General features: G+C 50.0%; 1 protein-coding gene across 5 annotated transcripts in view; it reads right to left on the bottom strand.

Annotated features, from left to right (window-relative positions):
- The window catches only part of CALN1 (calneuron 1), a 520,654-nt gene that overhangs the window by 408,039 nt on the left and 96,121 nt on the right, over positions 1 to 16,494 (bottom strand). The window contains exon 1 of one of the 5 annotated variants that reach the window (XM_042240559.2): positions 14,205 to 14,299. The exons of the other annotated variants lie outside the window; for them this stretch is intronic. The gene's annotated coding sequence lies outside the window, so the exon portion shown is untranslated. Of the gene's footprint in view, positions 1 to 14,204; positions 14,300 to 16,494 lie in introns of those variants that run through there. 5 annotated transcript variants of the gene reach the window in all.

Below are 16,494 nucleotides of genomic sequence, written 5' to 3'. Positions count from 1 at the left end.
AAACTACACAAACACAGAGGAAGGAGAAATTAAATCCATTATGGGGATCAAGGAACACTCCACCGGGAAAGTCAGATTTAACTGTCCTGAAATGTCAAGGGGCTTCCAGGCTGCAGAAGCAGCTGGCGCAGACACACACATGGACCATGAAAGCGACGGTGGTCAACCGCCAAGGAGACCAAACGAAAGGCACTAAGGAGCTGGAAATTCAACCTCAGTGGGATGCAGCTGGAAGGTTCTAGAAGTCCTGAGCGGCATGACTCCCATCGTGTTTCCAGTGGATGGAGCTAGAGGAACAGACTCAAGTCCAGGCCAAAATAACAGCAGTGCCAGTGGGGGTGGGATGTCGGTGCCCGTGACTCACCCATCAGGCACAGGTGGGTGGGGCCAGAGGGCCAGAGATGACGACCAGCATCTTATCCTGATCCTCCTTGGGGCTCGGGGCTGAGGGCCAGGCAGGAGAATGTGCTGTGTGTTGTGGAGAAAATGGTCCATTGTGCTTGGGACATGCTGAGTCTGGAGTGCCTATGAGAGTATTTACATCTCATGTCTGATAAGAGGTGATGTTACAAGAGCTAATTAAAGTGGGGAGGGAAAGAAGATTGTTCCAAGAGGGAAACTAGAGACAGTGTGAAAAGAAAGGGGCCAAGGCTCAAGAGGGAGGGGACGTACGTATATCTATGGCTGATTCATGCTGATGTATGGCAGAAACCGTCACACTATTGTAAAGCAACTATCCTCCAATTAAAAATAAATAAATTTTAAAAAAGAAAGGGGCCAAAGCATGGAGTTTGGGAACAGCTACATTTGAGGGGTAGAAAAGGAAAACATAGGGCTTCCCAAGTGGTTCAGTGGTAAAGAATCTGCCTGCAATGCAGGAGACACAAAAGGTGTGGGTTCAATCCCTGGATCAGGAAGATCCCTTGGAAAAGGAAATGGCAACCCACTCCAGTATTCTTGCCTGGAAGATTCCATGGACAGAGGAGCCTGGTGGGCTGCAGTCCATCTGGTGGGTTGCAAAAGAGTTGGACACAACTGACTGACTGAGCACATAAACACACACAAAGGGAAATATGGAATAGAAAAGTGTTACAGGCTCAATGGTGTCTTTCCCCAAAATTCATATGTTGGAGTCCTAACCTCAGAATGTAGCTTAGAATGTGACCATGTCTGGAGATAGGTTTTAAAGAGGTAATTAAGTGAAAATGAGATCATCTGAGTGGGTCTTCATCCCATATGACTGGTATCCTTATGAGAACACTGGACACAGACACAGACAAGGGAAGGCCGTCGGAAGCCAGAGAGAAGGCGCTGTCTGCAAACCAAGGAAAGAGACCTGGAGCGGACCCTTCCCTCAACCTCTGAAACTAACCCTGCTGATACCTTGACCTTGGACTTCAGCCTCCAGAACTATGAGAAAATAAGTCTCTGTTGTTCAATCCACTCAGCCTGTGGTGCTTTGTTACAGCAGCCCTAGCGGACTCATATAAAAAGCTAAGAGGTGAGAATAAAACCATGAGAGTTCACTCAGGGGGAGTTACCTGAGGAAAGGGTGACTGATGGTATCATATACTGCCAAGCATGAGAAGTGAGTCCACATCATTAGATTTTAAAATGAGGATGTCAATGACCTTTCAAAAAGCAAGTTTATGGTATATTACGTATTTAAGACTTACTCTCATAGGGGCCCAATAGTAGGGTCAGCCAGCAGCCAAGGGTTAATAGAAAAGACAAGAATAAGGTCAAAGAGAGAGAGTGACGGGGCAGAGCCTTCCCTTCAGAAGCTTCCCTTTAAAGAGAGGGAGTGAAACAGGATGGCAGCCTAGGGAGGTGGCAGGGTCAAGCGAAGTTTCAGAGAGACTTACGACGATGAGATAAAAGGAAGGAAAATTTGAGATCTGACAAAGGAGAAATGGAAACACACGACATTCATGGCACAGTCAAGTTTTCCTTGTAAAAGAGTAAGGCTACACCTTCCTTTGAAAGGGAAAGAAAGGAGAAATTCTGAAGCAGAAATGATGGAGAATGTTGAGGTCAAGGGAAGAGGCAATGGGGTACAGGCCCCAATCTCTCAAAGCAGGAAGCAAGGATATCTGCCAAGAATACACGTGGGAGAGGAGAGGAGGACACTGAGAGAAGAGGAGACTCAGAGATACAACCATTGCATTTCTGGTCAAGAAACCAGCCAGAATTCAATAAGGATATCTGCCAAGAATACACATGGGAGAGGAGAGGAGGACACTGAGAGAAGAGGAGACTCAGAGATACAACCATTGCATGTCTGGTAAAGAAACCAGCCAGAATTCAATACAAGGATTCGCAGAATGAATTTAAGACCTACCTGTTGTTGAACAATCTACATGTTCAGTAGAATCTATTTAGCTGACTGAGAACTTGAAAAAGTGAATGGTTGGTTTCATTCAAGGTCAAGGTTGCAAAGTGAATATAGCAATAGGTCAGGAAAGTCAACATGTACAGGGAATTCAGAATAGAAATCATGGTGCAGGGTTCTAGGCTACCCATGCCAAGGACCTCTAAGAGACGGAATTGAAGGCTGAAGTCAGAAAGAGGCAGCCAACAGGCATTCTGCAGCAGGGGTCAGAAAACTACAACCATGGGCCAAAACCCAGCCCACCCTCTGCTTTTGTAAATAAAGTTTCATCATAACACACCTACTGATCAGTTCAGTTCAGTCACTCAGTCGTGTCTGACTCTTTGCGACCCCATGACTGCAGCACCCCAGGCTTCCCTGTCCATCACCAACTCCTGGAGCTTGGTCAGACTCATGTCCATTGAGTCGGTGATGCCATCCAACCATCTCATCCTCTGTCATCCCCTTCTCCTCCTGCCTTCAATCTTTCCCAGCATCAGGGTCTTTTCCAATGTCAGTTCTTTGCATCATTTACACCTTGTCCATAGTTACTTTCCAGCTACAACAGAACTGAGTCACTGCAACAGGGATCATAGGACCTGTAAAGCCCAAAATACTTACTGTATACCTCTTGACAGAGAAAGTTTGCCAACCCCTAAGGAATGGACATGAAAATCAGACAGCAACACCAGACAGGCAGAAAGAGAGGGAGAGCCAAAATCAGGCTAATCATAACCCAAGGCAATGGGTATGGGCTGAAGAGAATGAAGCATGAGGGCCCCCAAGCCCACAGCCAAGGGCAGAGCAATCATGGCATAACTTAGGCAAGGACTGGACCCAGGAGATCCAGGCCCGAGAGCAGGTCTGAAGAAAGGGAGAACTCGGGGTGTCCCATCAGTCTGCACAGAACCCCCACTGGAAGCTCATATTTGGGGGATAATATCAACCAATATGAACAGTTCAGCAAGGATGAGGCAGAGACTAAGGCAGAGTTCTCACCCCTGAGTTTAATGGGAAGATGAACCAGGACTGAGTATGTGCGTGGCCAACATGGGAAAGTAGAAGTCTGAAAATTAAGGAGGACACAAGTATCTGATGCTTCCATATACACAGTTGCCCCACAAAGCATCCCAAATCTACATATTGAATTCTCCTCATTGTTTAGGAACTAGGGTTTGCCCAGAGGTGTGCCCATCATGGACACAGCTACAGAGAGCTAGAAAAGCAAAGAAGGGGGAAACAGGAGAGGGCCAACGTCATCAGCACCCACTCCAGCAGTATGAGGGAGCAGGCCTCCACTCAAAGGTCAAAGGGTGCTCCAGGAGGGGAATGGCAGACTTGGGGTCTGGGTGACAATGTCCTGTGGAAGTCCTCTGCAGCCCCTGGCATGTCTTGGGCAATCAAAGTTACCGAGGTAATATAGCCTGGTGACTTAAGGACATGAGTTTTAGAGTCATGAGTCAAGCTTCAGTACTCATTATCTGAGGGACCTTCAACAAAATACTTAACCTCTCTGTGGTTTGGGGTCCTCATCCACACAAATGGAGACAGTTGCAGTCTCTACTTCATCAAAGCTTCACTGAAAGACTTGAAGGAGTTAACACACACCAAGTACTCAGAAAGGAGACTTATATAACCATTAGCTATAATTATACTGCCTCATCTTTCTACTAACGTTCATGTGCCCCTAAGTCTTCTCCCACTCTGTTTAAAGACTTGACCTTCTAGGGCAAAATACACACATCCTGAGAAAGCAGTGTCCGTTTCAGTCCTTGAGTTTCACACCCACTGGTCTTCATCTCAAGTTAGTTTCTGAAGCATAACAGTGACAAGGAGGAAAACGTCCCTGCCAACACTGACATGCTGAAACAGGTGTCTGGAGTTGAAAAAAACTGGGGGAAAAAAAGGATCCAACAAAATGTAATTTATTAGTCATCACCCGCTGAACATGTCATGGCTGGGTGATAAATGCCAAGAACATCAATTGTGAACTATTCTTACATCAGGTTTACCATTATCCACCAAGACATCAGAAACCTGTATGTTGAGAATGTTCTGTATTTGTTTGGACCACAGGAGGAAAATATTTGGAGTAGAAGTGGTAAATGTAATTATTTTGCACGATGTAGGGCAGCCTGCGTCAGCATCCTGCCTGGGACCAGGTTGTTGAACATCTGTCAACGTGTCGACTCTAACTGCAGAAGCAAAGCACTTAATCCTGCTTCTGCATCCTTACCTGAAGCTGCAGGGAGAGGATGGAGAAACACAGATATTATTGACAGTAATATTTCTGGATTTTCAGACGTTTTGATGGAAAAACACAGGTATCATTGGCAGCAATGGTTCTGGATTGTGAAACAGGTGTTTGAACATGACTACAGCCATCTTTCTGGATGCCTGTGGCGTGTGATTCCCCTGCTTCAGGAGCAGCATGGGGTGTGGGGTGGGGAGGGGGATATTTTCCCCAGGATTCATCCTGCCATGCCCCTCCTCCTGGTCTTGCATCCACAGCAGCCCTGGCCTGATGATCTGTGACTCTGGACAAACCTCTCTGAGTCTTAGCAGCTTCCTCTCCATAACTGAGTGGTTTAGATAAAATAATTCCTGTGGTCCTTTCCAGCCGTCAGAGCCTCTGATTCTGACTCTATAAATGCTGACCAGGGACAGGACAATGTTCTGGATCCAGAAAGACAAAAATAATGCAAGTGATTTGTAATCATGATGCTAACTTTTGGGCTCTAATACCTGGGCAATAACATTTCAATATTCAGAGATGAACTTTTAATGAATATTCAATTGCTCTATTCTTTATAAGAATACAAAGTGGAAAAGGCAGGATCCGGTCCCCTTGTTCTCCAAACTCGAATGAACTAAGGAGCCCATACTCTCATGAAAAAGCGATGATCCCAGAAGCCCTCCTTGTGAGGCTAAGTAAGTCTGGAACATGTTTCTTCTAGCTGTGGCCTGCCCTCTGGCAGCACCTCAGTTCAGTTCAGTTCAGTCGCTCAGTCGTGTCCAACTCTCTGCGACCCCATGGCAGCACCTGGAGCTGGTTAAAAATGCAGGCTCCCAGCCTGCTCCAGATCCGGCATCAGAACTTGCACTTGAACAAGATCCTCAGGCGACTGGCAGGCACTCTCCTTAGAGGAAAGCAAGTTGGCTGTACAGTGGAATCACCTGGAGTGGGGATGGGGAGAGAACCTTGTCCCATTTCCCTCCCTCCCTCACCCCTACAGCAATGATTCAGATTTCACTGGCCTGGGATGTGATGGGGCACTGGGACATTTTTAAGGTTTCCCAGGGAACTCTAACATGCAGCAAAGTCTGAGAAGTACTGAACTAAACTCTCAAGTTCAGGTTCTAAAATTCAAATCCAGAGCCAGCCAAAGAAAGAGTGAAAGTTGCTCAGTCATGTCTGACTCTTTGCAACCCCATGGACTAAACAGTTCATGGAATTCTCCAGGCCAGAATACTGGAGGGAGTAGCCTTTCCCTTCATCGAGGGGATCTTCTCAAACCAGGGATCCAACCCAGGTCTCCCGCATTGCAGGTGGATTCTTTACCAGCTGAGCCACAAAGGAAGCCCAGAGCCAGCCAACCTCCCCTAGAAGGATACCCATCACCTTTCCCAAGACCACAGCGGGGTCACCCACTCCCTGGAGTTCTACCTGATGAAGGGTCACCGTCCCAAGTCAGTCCCTGCCTCTGGAATGCACCTTTATATCTAAGATCACGGCCCTGGAGCCCCCAAGGCTCTGCAGGACATGGCCACTCCCAGGGAAAGCTACCTGGCAGCACTGACTCGCTTTCTTTCTTTCTTTCTCTCTGTCTCTCAGGACAACCACAACACTCCAAATCAGACCAAAGAACTCACTTCTCTAGCAACACCTCTCATGCAAGGCTCTCCACGCACACGGAATCCTCCGGCCAGGAGCTAGAACTCAGGCAGCCAGGAGAATCCAGGGCGCGTCCTCCCTGGCTTCAGTCCCTTCCAGTGTGCCAGATTCTGAGTCAGCCTGCGTCAGAACGGACGACTTAAGCCTAAGGTCTCTGCGTGAGGACCCACTGACAGTACCCACCAGTATGTCTGTTTCCCTCCTTTTCAGTTATATGATTCCTCCCTGTTGCCCCCTGCCCTTAAAAGGCTCCATGGATTCTGTGCTTCTGGGGTTTTGAAAGACACGTCTGCCTCCTTGGATGTGAGAAGTTGAGAGCTTTGGTGTTTACGTAAACACCAAAGGTGCCTTGTAGGAGCCTACATGTAAACACCCTGTAGGAGCCAAGCCGGGAGCCAGAAGTTCTTGAGTATACCAGGGCTCACGGGTTGGTTAGTGCTGGTACAACTAACTTGAGAGTTGAGTCTCCAGATGAAAGGAGAACCACCAGCCTCAGCTGAGGGCAGATGATATGTGTGGTCTAGCTACCGCCAAGTGACTCGGGAACGAAAGGGATTGGGACAACTCACCAAACAGACTTGAAAACGCCATCCCTTCAGAGGACTCTTGGCAGCTCTATGTTCATGAGTCTGGCCTAAAGAAAAGTGATTTGACTAAAGTGATTTCACAAAGTCACACCTGATCTTTGTGGTAGAAAGCCTGCTTCTCTTTGGGAGAAAAGGGAAGGTGGAGATTTAACTAGTGAGTTACACATCTCTAGAGGGGAGTCTACGGTCTAGTGGTTCCGATCGATCACTGGTGAACCTGGGACCCTGAGTTGTCTGTTCATTTCTTCATCTGTAAAATGGGGGAAATGCTCATAATCAGAGAGTGGATGACACGTAGTAAGTACGATGCAAGTTTCCTAATATTACTTGTCACTTCCCGCTGGATCCAGAGGGTGTGTTTATGTGTCTGTGCATCAAATGAATCACCTACCATAGACCAGATGAAATAACAGAGCAACTGGTTTTAAGAATGAGCAGTGGGATGCTGGAGGCTGAATGGCTCCATCAATGTGCAGTACAGATGTTTTGAGGTTTTCTTACCAGGCTATAAAAATGTTTACACAGTAATTAGGCCTGTTATCAGTACACAAACAGATTACACTTTACAGAATGAATGAACAGCACAAAAACCCTCCCATTTTTCATCAGGTTCAGCATGCTTTCCTAATTCTTGGGTTTACCAAAATAAATTCATTTTTCTGACAACACGGAGCGGGTGCCGAGGGTAGGGAAGAGGCGCTGGGGTGGGGAAATTGACTCTGTTTAACAGAACGCATGCCAAGTGCTCTCTCCGGCCCTTCTCTCTCCCCACCTGTAAAATGAGATAACCAAGGTCCCTGCTCACTCATCAACTCCATGGTTCTATTACTTTTCAAGCATTCTCTTCTAAGAACGTCTTTGCTCTTCTCTTCCCCAAGAAAGGATGTGTTTAATTAAAGAACTGATGGGAAAGGTAGTAATTCTGCTGAATCACATGAGTCTCCCATCCAACACAGGAGCACAGAGTTGATGGCAGTTCAATCCTGACACTTCAGCCCCTAAGGCCAGTCTGCACAGTGAGACCACGAAGCACTTGCCAAACACATCCATGGCTCTGAGTAACACTCCATGGAATGCTTTGCTTTTTCTGTTTCCAAAGGACAATATTCCAAGGTAATAAACCAAAATAATGAACCAAGCTCCCTGACTTGCACTTTCAAGTTTTCATAGGAGCAAACTTGTGTTAATGAAACAAAAGAAGTGATTTGTAATCATAAACCCAACTTTGGGGCTCTAACACTAAAGCAATATTGTTTAAATGCTCAGAGATGAACTTTTAATGAATATTTAATTGCTCCATTTTTTATGAGTATAAAGTATGCTTTCAGTGAACACTCTGAATACTGAAAAGACAAGAGGCCGTTTCTCCTAGCTAAGTGATGTGTTCAAGTTTCCTAATGATTTTGTTTCAAGGGGGTAAAGGTCATCAAGGTTTCAAGCCCTAGAGGAAGGAGTCTGGGAGAGTCATTTGGAGAAAGAGTGACTTGTTACAGCAATATTCCAAAATCCTTCAACAAAATATAGATGGAGGTATTCGAAATGCTGAGGAAGAAAATCTAATGATACATGTACAAAAATATGAATGATCTGGGGAAGGAGAATGAAGAAAGGTGCTTTCATTTTTTAATGTAACATTTCCATATGGCTTTAATTTCTTCTTTTTTAAAAAAAGAATGTTTGCTTTCATAACAAAAATATTTTTTAAGCATAAAACAAAGAGCCACCCACTGGACAGCTTGTACAAGCTTAAGCACCCTAATTTCTGCCCCAACCAGGATCCATGGGTTTTTCACAGTAAAATTTCCAGAAATAAAATGGTAGGAAAAGAGTGTTTAGTTGATACAGTCTCAAAACACCCCATCCACGACATTGGTGGTCATCAGTGCATACATTAAAAAAAAAAAAAATTGGTTCTGATTATAAAAGAAATTTGAGCTCGTTTAAAAAAAATCATTCATAATGCCAATTCCTTTGGACAAGCACTGTTGACATTTTTAGTCCACTTCTTTCTATTATTCTTCCATACCACATTTTTAAACAAAACTGAAATCATACTAGAAATGTGGTTTTGTCCATACCCACATTTAATTGGTACATGAGAAACCACTAAATTAAGGTCACTAAAGCATTTTCTCTCCATCTGTTACTCTCAAATACTACAGTTCATTTCAGACTCTGATGAATAGAGATTCACATTCTTGCACAAAGGTAGTACACACAGAAGGCACAGCTGCCAGGGTGATCTTTTGAAAACAGAAATTGGATCATGTCAGTTTGCTGTTTAAAACCCCTCCTGGTCCTCCTAACTAATTCAGTATCAAATCCAAACTCTGCAGGGTGACCCCATGAACTAGGCCCTACTTCTCAGTACACATTTCCTGCCATGCTAGCCTCCTTCCTGTTCCTCAACACACCCAGCAGTTTCTACCTCAGGACCTTTGCACTGGCAGATGCCACTGCCTTGAAGTTCTTGCCTAGACCTTCCCCCAACTTACCCAGCTTAACTAGGACTCCTCAGTGAGAACTTTCTTGACCACCCAATCTGAAGAAATCCCTGCCTTTGCCTCCATAATACCACCTAATTTTATTTTCCATTTTTATTTTTTCATTATCTTACACCACTAGAGTATGAGACTACCACCTCTATCTAATTGGCCATTGTCCCTGGTACCTGGTACAGAGATGCTCAAGAAACATAGGATGAATGAACGAAAATACATTCAAACTACCCAGATTTGTGGGGCATGAGCTAAAGTAACCTATTTAAACAGGCCTTATTTTCAGCAGCACTGCCCCTTAATGAGACTTTTTAAAATAGGCCGTTACCTTCTCCCCCGGCCTGGTCACGGAGTGCTGCCCACAGCTCTGCCAGTGGGGAAACAAGTGAGTTATTTAGTCTGGGCCAGACTTTCATTCTGCTTATCCACCTCATTACCTATGCTGGAAACTCTGTGGTCATGCTACACCCTTCCCTTCTCCTACTAATACTCCTACTCAGTCAATCAGTGAGTCCCACCAACTACCCCTCCTGTGGAGGACGTGCCCAAGTCTTCTAGCAGATTCATTCCAGCTTTCTTTCAGAAAAACTACCTCTCCCCATTCCAATGAAATTTCAGAAAGCTATTCCTGATATGAAGACCCAAACCTTTGCCAGTTAGAGATTTCCTCTGAGCATTTTGAATATAGCAGAATAATAATAACGATAATAAGATGATGATGATGATGGAGAGAAAGGATAGAGATCATTTACTTTCATAGCATCACCTGAGAGAAACCATAAGACTACTCCAGCCACCAAGATCCCCTCGACTACCTAATTCCCATCTGCTCCAAGCCTGGCTCTTCACGCGTGTCCCCAGCCCTGTGAATTTCCATTAGTGCTGTACAACATTCTCCTTGTGGACTTTAGTTGCTAGCTGGAGCTGGTTTCTGTTGCCTGCAACCCACAAACGCTAACTGAGAATTCTCCTAAATGTTTGCTCAATCCATCTCTTCTCCATAGTCCCCACCATAGCCTCAGCTCCAGCCACCTCACTGGTATCTACGCCTCTGGTCTTCTCACTGCCAAATCCATTCTCCATAAGGTCTCCAACTAGACTGACCTGAAAACTCCAATCTGACCTTGCCACTCGCCCCCTAGTCCTGACCACGAGCATCCTGCTACCATTCCAGCCTCTTCTCTCGTCCTTCCCTGCCTCACTCTTGAAGCTCCAGGGGGTCCAAATTACCAGTTGCTTTGTCATATCTTCTATGTGCTTTCTTGCCTCTCCCATAACATCCTCTGCCTGGAATGCCCATGGAGGCCTGGCTACTTCATAGCCATCCTTCAAGCTCAGCTCAGACATCAGTGCCACACTAGACGGACTGTCTCCCATCTCTGCTCACAAATGTGTATCCCTCACACGTGGTCTGCCTTCCCCATTAATGTGTGAATTTTCTGATGGCAGCCGCTGTGTCATATTCATCTCATATTCATTTCTATATCCGTACCACATAATAGGCACTGAATACATTTTTGTTCAACGTTAAATGATTTAAAACATCATTCACTCGGAAAGCCCCAGGTTGGATGCCACAACTGTGCTTAAACCACATACAGAACTAGCCTCCAAGGGAGCCACTGAGGGGTCAGCCAGTGCCTTGCCCATCTTGAAGGACGGTTTCATGGCTTGCGAGTTGAGATGCACACTGTCTTAACAAGGACTAGAGGCTGCGGCTCGTTGTGCTGCCTAATGGTTCTCCATCATGAAAAGACATTTCAGACACTCCGACTACATCACGTTAAGCTTCAAGGGAAGGGCAAAGATGTCACCCAATCCCATACCACTGTGGGCTCAGAGAGGGAACATGCAACCAAAGGCGCCGCTGTCTATAACTAAGCCAGGGTGGACTTGAGCTCCACGTGGCTCCAGTGCGGGCACACGTGGAGGGCAAGGCCTCCTTCCCTGACCCACTGCACAAGACAGAGCTCCTTCCATGCCTGAGTTTCCTTGTCAGGAATAAGGAATGAGATGCTGCCCTGGATTCACTCAGCACAAAAGGGTCACCCGCCTTGGGTCTGACCCTCAACAAGGCACTGAAGGTCAAAGGTTACTAAAACACTCTTCAGATCATAAGCAGCAGTGTGCAAAGAGCCCTGCACCTACAATCAGGAACACCAGCCTCTTAGAATCAAACCCTGACCCTGCCTCTTACCCACAAACTACCTGCTCACATGAAAGTTACTCACCTTCAGCATCAGTTTCCAAATATGAAACATGAAGGTTACATGAGCTCCAATGTGTACAAGTGTCTGACATCAAGAAGGGTCCCAGAAATCTGAATTAAGAGGGTGTGCAAAGGCCTTAAACGTCCAAGCTATCTTTGAGCCACCAGAATTCCTCTCTATGTAAGAACTAGCGCCCCCTTCTGCCATCTACTGGGCACTGCAGAGGCTGTCGGAGCCGGAGTGGGCTGCCAAATCTAGCTAGCAGAGCGTGCCAGGACCTAAGACCAGCCCTCAGATACGTCTCTCCCACCGTTGACCCAGGAGCACGCCGTCCCTCCCAAAGCCACTTGCAATGGAAAAGAAATCTCTAGACGGCCGCCTAACCTTGCCCAATGCTTGGGCACCAATCAGAGGCCTCCCACTGCGGAGATAAATGTTAACCAAGGAGCCTTCACACCTGCACCCTCACCTCACCCCAATCCCCACCACCCCTTCGCGAGGAAAGGGAGCCATGGGTCTCCATTACGTCCGGCCCATCGTGTTCTCCATGGAACCAACTGAATGAAATGATTTTCTTTCTGCAAAGCCCTTTGCAGCACCCTCACTGAAGGCCTGATTACTGGCAATAGTTACAGTCCGAGTTCAGAGAAAGGTGATCTCAATGAACAATTCTAAGAGGATTTAGCGCTCCTCCAATAAAATATCCGAGGGATTGGGTTTCCAGAGAGTTTTGTTTTCATTACTCCACTTGGATACAGTCAGTAACCAGCATCAGTGTTGTAGACCAGCTTCTTGGTAAACATAGCTGTTTTTCAGGCAGCTACTGCCATGAAAAACCCACATGTCAGCAGTGAGCTCAGAAAGTGGGGGGGGGGGGGCCCTCAGCTGGGCCTCCATTAGAACAGGCCACGGGGGAACACTGCCCAGGGGCATCCATCGGGCATGTGTGGGGACCAACTGCCTAAGGAGCTAGCAAAGTTTTGCAGCTCCTGGAGCCCAGGAATCCATCCTTAGCTGGAGGTGTCCCAAGAGAGCAGCCACACAGGAGCGGTCTGAGCTGCCTCCAGACTTCACAGCCTCAAAGAACCAAGTAACAAAGACAATGGAGATTCCATCAACACCTCCTTCTACCTGCAACACTTTTTTTCCCCAAAAAAATAGATGAAATGAAAACCACCAACAAACCAAGGAGGAGAGCTGTGGTCAGGGTTGGATGAAAGCCTGTCCTCCTCTGGCCCCAAGACAATTTCACACCAAATGGCTTTAAAACCCTTTCCAAGGCTCAGAGGCCTGAACTGAAAGAGACTGTATCTTTTGGACTGCGAGTCAGCAGTTAAGGAAGCAGAACGTGGAAATCCTAAGAGTTATGAGTTTTCACTTTTGCACGAATACTCTGTGTGTCTGGACACACGAAGGGAAGAAATCTACCCATTCCTCCTAGAGAAGGTCACCCCAACCCCAACCCTGAGGCTGTTCTTATTTAGTTATTATAGTTAGCACTAATCAGACTTCAGTGAGCACGACCCAACACAGCCACATACACCGGCACTGAGCTGCTCTCCTCCGAGCCCAGCAAAATATGGAGCTCAAGGCCTGGGGATGGCGCCCCAGTCTTGGGACCTCAGGAACTGCAGGCATCATTTCACCAGGGCAAAGGACTTCATCAATACAAGCAAGGCGCTTTCCCCACACACACACTGGTCCTCAAAGAAAAAATGCAGAGGAAATTCGATGCTGGGGATGGGGGCAGAGGGCGCACGTGGCTGGCGCCTAGATAGCAAAAAGTAGCCCTCGCTCCACGTTCAGCACCCCATCCCGTCGGGGTGAGGCGTCCTCCGCTCTCCCTGGCCCCGAGGCCGTCCCCAGAACTACCTGCTGCTGCCTAGGCGCCCTCAGGCCAAGTCTGAAGAAGTTCACTCCCCGTCGCGCCAGTCCGGGGACGCTGGGGCATCCGGTAAACCCAGACTGCCCGGCGGAGTCGGCGCCTGCCTCTGCCGGGGCGCGGGACTCCGGAAGGTGCCGGGGACCCAGAGGCCAGCTGAGTGGCAGCCAGGTCCCAGGCTGGGCTGCCGGAGGCCTCCGGGTGATCCCGCGCTCCCCAGGGCAGGCGGACACCGGGCGGTGGCGGCGAGGAGCGTGCGCCCCGGAGGGCGAGTAGCCCTCGCCGGGTCTGGAGGGTGGAGGGAATCCTCCCCCGAATGCCAGGACTCCCGGCTTCCCGGTACCTGGAAGCCGCCCGGCTCTCCACCTGGGCTGCGGTGCAGTTCCTCTCCCTTCCACCGCCCAGGCGCCCGCGGCCGGGGGCGCGCAGACAAGCGGCTACCGGCGCCGGGGACTCTGCGAACGGCGCCCAGCCTGCAGCCCGCACAGTTCTGGGACACCCTGGTGGGACACCCGTCGCCCTGCCCGGACCCCACGCCCCCAGGCGGGCGGACACCAGCCACCCCCAGGGAGAGCAAGGAGGCTCAGGCAACCCCCAGCCGCCCGGTGCCCTCTCCTAGCGCCAACAGGTATGGGAGGCGTAGTCGCCAGCCCGCCCACTCCGGGGCTAGGGCCCGCCACAGCCCCGGGCTTTGGGCACGGTGCAGAGGGGCGGACGGAGGGAAGAGGCGAGGGCGGGAGCAAGCGGGCGGCTGCACTCACCTCTGGCTGGGCCGGGGCCGGCCGCGCGGGCCCGCCGCCCCGAAGCCCGGGTTCCGAGGCGCCTCCGCGCGCGCCGGGGGCTTCCTCCGAGGCCCGCAGGGAGGAGGTGGCGCGGGGGGAGGCGCCGGCGGCCAGCGCTCAGCCTCACACTCACACCCCCGGCCGGCCGCCGCGGCCCCGCGCCGGCATCCTCGCTGCAGCCGGCTCCCACGGCGCCCCGGGCTGCTCCCCAAGCGCGCGCCGGGGTCGGCGCGAGCCCCTCGTCGGCTCGGAGCACGATGTGGGCGCGCTCCTCTTGTCCTTGTCCTCGGCTCCCGTCTGGGGACGCTGCCCCGCACCCCGGCTCGGCGCGCGGCTCTACCCCTCCCGCTCCCGCTGGCCGTGCAGAGCCCCGGCGCGCGGGCTCAGCCCATGTGCGCGGCTGCCTCGCTGCGCCCCGAAGCCTAGTGGCCGAGGCCCCGCCGGAGTTGCGCGCCCTAGAAACTCCATGCAGCTCCGGCCTCCTCCCCGGCTCCTCCCCGGCGGGCCCCCCGGGGCCTTGAGGCAGCCCGCGGCGCTGTCCCCGCCCTGCCTTCGCCCGCGTCGGGAGCCGGGTTTCTGGGCGCGCCTCGCCTCGGAGGGTCGGGGAGCCCCCACCCCCACCCCTCCGCCTCGCCAATGGCTCCCTCGGTTTCCAGGCAGCGCAACCTGAGGAACGCCTCGGCGCGCGCGCACTCACACTCGCTCACACACACACACACACACACACACGCACTGCACACACAGGCACACGCGCGCGGGGGGCGAACTGGAGCTTGGCAGACGGTCCTCCTTCCTTCCTCCCCAAAGAAGCTGCCCACGTTAACTCCGGCAAACTGCTGTTCCCGGTATTGGACAGCTCACCGAAGCGCCCCCCACCTTAACTACTTCATCCCCGGCGCCAGGATCACACCTGCATCCGCGCCCAGGGCTAGGGCGGGCGCCGAGTCGAGGTACTGGCGGCCAGAACTGGGGGAGGGTTCGGGGTGCCCACCGCAGCACCACCTAGGAAGCACTTCTGCAGCGACCGCCTGCTGACCTCTGATCCCGCTCCCCGGGCTTGAGACCACGTGGTTTGGCCCCCTCCCTCCCTCCCCAAGGTCACAGAATGGATTCGATGAGGGGGTTGAGGGTGCCTGGACACAGGTGTGAGCTTGACGTCTCGAAGACTGTCTGCAACCTGCCCTCACACTGCCCTCTGCCAAGTCCATACCGAGACAGGCCCCTTTCCTCCCCTGCCCCATGCCTCAAGGGCAACTCTTTAACTGAGTCTCCAGTCACCTTTCCTGGTCCCCCACCTATCTACCTGGCATGTGCCCAGAAGCTGACAAAATACACAGTGCTACCGAGTTTGTGTTGCAAAAAGAAAAAATCAAAAATACCAAGAGGCATCTCAGTCTGTCCCATAGACAAGCACCTACCAGTCTCCTTCTGCCCCTCCCAAGGGTGTGCCACAGGAGAAGGAACCCACCTGGCTGGAGCAGACTAGTCTTTCCTGACAGCACCCTCTTTTCCAAGGTCCCCAGTTTCTTGCCCCCCTCTAGGTGGCAGAAAGACTATGCCACCAGCTCAGATTCTTCCAATTCCCAGAATCAAAGAAAAGAGATACATAAAAATTCTCACACCAATCAGAAGCAAAGCAGGCAATACTGCCCTAAGCCTCTGGTCCAAACAGCTCAGCAATCACCTCTCTTCTGGCTGGTGCAGCTGCCAAGAGAATGTGGGCATCGGTGCTGCCAGCCAGGGGCACAAGTTCATCAGGGTCCCCTCCTTGCCTGCACCTCCTGGTGTGCACCCTGGGTGTGGTTCCTCTGAGCACTAGTAACACACTCATTGCTGATACTATACCTTTGGCATTCAGCCTTTGCTACCCTGTATTCTCCTATCTTTTCTTGTACCTGCCCTACTTCCCAAAATTATCTTCTTAAGCCACTGGCTGAATCTTATGTACATAGTTCAACGATGTACTTAGAAGTCATTTCCAGAAGTTTCTCTGAAGGGTCACAGGCACATGAACTAACAGAGTTGGTAGAATCTCAGAAGCATCTTTCCCTCTGAAAGTTTGGAGGAAAGCTGCATCTTCTAGCGATGTTCCCTCCCCTAGCAATCAGTTGTTTGGGCATTTTCTGGATGGCAACCAGGTCATCAAAGTGCCTTAAGCGAGTCTATAAACACACATGGAGTTCCTGGTACAAAGTAGATTTAACCCTTTAACCAGAGGAGGACACGCCTATCAGATCTCTGCCCTCACTGCTTGTGTGAATGTGGATAA

Source organism: Ovis aries, chromosome 24 (genome assembly GCF_016772045.2).
Source record: "Ovis aries strain OAR_USU_Benz2616 breed Rambouillet chromosome 24, ARS-UI_Ramb_v3.0, whole genome shotgun sequence".
Lineage (NCBI taxonomy): Eukaryota > Metazoa > Chordata > Mammalia > Artiodactyla > Bovidae > Ovis > Ovis aries.
Note: the sequence above shows the minus strand (reverse complement) of the source record. Positions and strands in the feature narration are given on the sequence as shown.